The following is a 3,015-nucleotide window of genomic DNA, read 5'->3' as shown; positions in this document are numbered from 1 at the left end:
CTCCCTTGCACTTATTCTCTCTATCTTTTCCTGTAACATCTAATCAAACTTTTGTATAGAATTTTGTTATTATTGTATTGAGTGTTACTATTGTCTCGACTCACTTGTTATGAATACACTTAGTTATAAGGGACCCTAAGGCTATTCTTAATCACCCCTAGGTTAAACCTGAGCCTTTTGTGGTGTAGATTGAGTGGCGCAGCTGGTAACGAGAACCATAGCGCTAATACTAGGTTCGAATCCAGACCATTGAGCTTATCGTTTGGGCTCGAACCCACAACAAAAGCACACCAGAGTGATGATGATGATGTGATGATGATGATGATGATGATGATGATGATGATGATGATGATGATGATGATGATGATGGTAGTGGTTGCAGTAGTGGTGTTAGTGATGATGGTGATGTGGTGATGGTGGCGGCGGTGATAGTGATGGTGGTGGTGGTGATGATGATGATGATGATTATGATGATTATGATGATGTGGCGGTGGTGGTGATGGTGGTTGTAGTACTTATGGTAATGATAATGACGATGATGTGGTGGAGGTGGTTGCAGTAGTGATGATCATGATGATGATAATTACGGTGATGTGGTGGTGGTTGTAGTAGTGGTGGTAGTGATGATGGTGACAACATGATGGTTGCAGTAGTGGTGATACTGGTTGACGATGTGTTGAAGTTGTAATAGTGGTGGCAGTTATGATGATGATGTGGTTGTGGTAGTTGTGGTTATGATGATTGATGATGATGTAGTGGTGGATGTTTAATGATGATGATGATGATGATGATGATGATGATGATGATGATGATGATGATGATGATGATGATGACGATGAGGTGGTGGTGGTTGCAATCGTGTTGGGAGTGATGATGATCTGGTAGTGGTTGTAGACTAGTAGTAGTGGTGGTAGTGATGATGATGATAATATGATGATTGCAGTTGTGAAGCAGGTAGAGGTGACGATGTGGTGAAGTTGTAGTAGGTGGTGATGATGATGATGATGTGGTGTTGATTTCAGTAGTGGTGAGTGCGACAATTATGTGTTGGAGGAGTTGCAGTAGCGGTGGTAATGACGATAACGATGACTATGACGATGTGGTAATAGTAAAGGCTGTAGCAGTGATTGAAGTTATGATAATGATGCGATGGTGATGGTGATGGCGATAATGATTATGGTGTGGTGGTGATGGTGGTTGCAGTAGTGGTACAGTGATGATGACGATGATGTGGTGGTGTTGGATGTAGTATTGGTGATGGTGGTGATGATGATGATGATGATGATGATGATGATGATGATGATGATGATGATGTCGATGATGTTGTGGTGGTTGCAATCGTGTTGGTAGTGATGATAATGATGATCTGGTGGTGGCTTTAGTAGTGGTGGTAGTGATGATGATGATGACACCATGATGGTTGCTGCAGTGGTGATAGTGGTGCTGATGTGGTGGAGAACTTGTAGTATTGGGTGTAGTGATGATGATGATGATGATGATGATGATGACGACGACGATGTGGTGTAGAAGTTGTTTTAGTGGTGTGATTATTTCAGTAGTGGTGAGTGCGATAATGATGTGGTGGAGAAGTTGTAATATTGTGTATTAAATATATTGTGGTGGTGACGATGATGATGTAGTAGTGGTAGTGAAGGATGTAGCAGTGATGGAATTTATGATAATGATTTGTTGGCGGTGGTGGCAATAGTGAGGGAGTATGACGTTGGAGAGAGAGAGAGAGAGAGAGAGAGAGAGAGAGAGAGAGAGAGAGAGAGAGAGAGAGAGAGAGAGAGAGAGAGAGAGAGAGAGACTCGTAGTTTCCACACCACATCCTCGGCTTGTCGGCACGTGTATAGAGGGCATTGTCTTGGACCCAAGACGTAACTAGTTACGTCATGGTTGGACCTGTTCGACAGCACGTGAAGTGTAATAAATAAAAATAAAAGTATTTGATAATTTAAATTAAATAGCTAGCATGGATTTATACACATATGATAGCGAGCATTTAGGAATGGCATGACCGTCAGGGTAAGAGGCAGGGATCAGATTGATCAATTTTCTCTATGCTGCTAGGTAAGCTGCAAAATTATTTTTGTTGACGAAGAGAGCAGGATATGATCATGTTTTGCATTAATACTTACTAAATTTTAAAAAAAATTTCAGCTGAAATTCCAAGGGATTGGCGAGTTTACTAAGTTGCGAATTAAAAAGCAAATGCATTAAAATTTGCAGACAAATCAACAACGGACAATTTTTTTCTTATAATATTTCATTTATTTTTTTCTCATTCATTTAAGGAGTAATTTTGGTTCATAACAAACTCTTGAAAAGCTGAAAAACCAAAAAAAAAACAAAAAAAAAAAACCAAAAAAAGACAAAACAAAGAACAACAACATCAACAACAAAACAAAGCCTCATCTCATTCGATCGATGTCTCTTTTTCACAGAATTATCAATCGCAATCAGATTTTCAGGGAAAAACTATCGATATCATACACCCCAGTTTGGATAGGATATCATAAACGATAATAGAATATCGGCTCACCTTGAGCGCAAGATATTAGTTTGATGCCAGTTTGACTTCCTGTGACATACGTAGTTGTAGTAAGTAACGTCATGCCTTTCTTCGTGACTTTTTTCTTTCTTTCTTCGAATTGATAGTTTTTATTTAAACGTAATCAATGACTTTAATAGAAGATAAATTTATCATTCAGGATAACGTCTTGATAAGAGGAGAGTATAAATGAATTTCAACAGCCGTTGTAACCAATTTACGGTATTATAATTACTTCTGTTATCCTTTCAGGAGTTTACTTGTATACAAAATCTGAAATATCATTTCATAGATCGGTATTGTCCATTTTTAATATTTTGCATTATCCTACAAGAAATTTAGTGACCGAAAGATACATAATGGGAATAATGTCTCACAATGTAATGGATCCCATGATATTTAATGATAAATGGCGTTAAATATCAAATCGTTGTATCAAAAATATATCTGGCAAGTAACCC

The sequence above is a fragment of the Berghia stephanieae genome, chromosome 14 (assembly GCF_034508935.2).
Source record: "Berghia stephanieae isolate SIO BIC M18660-M18661 chromosome 14, UCSD_Bste_1.3, whole genome shotgun sequence".
Taxonomy (NCBI): Eukaryota; Metazoa; Mollusca; class Gastropoda; order Nudibranchia; family Aeolidiidae; genus Berghia; species Berghia stephanieae.
The sequence above is the reverse complement of the archived record's forward strand: the minus strand, read 5'-3'. Positions refer to the sequence as shown.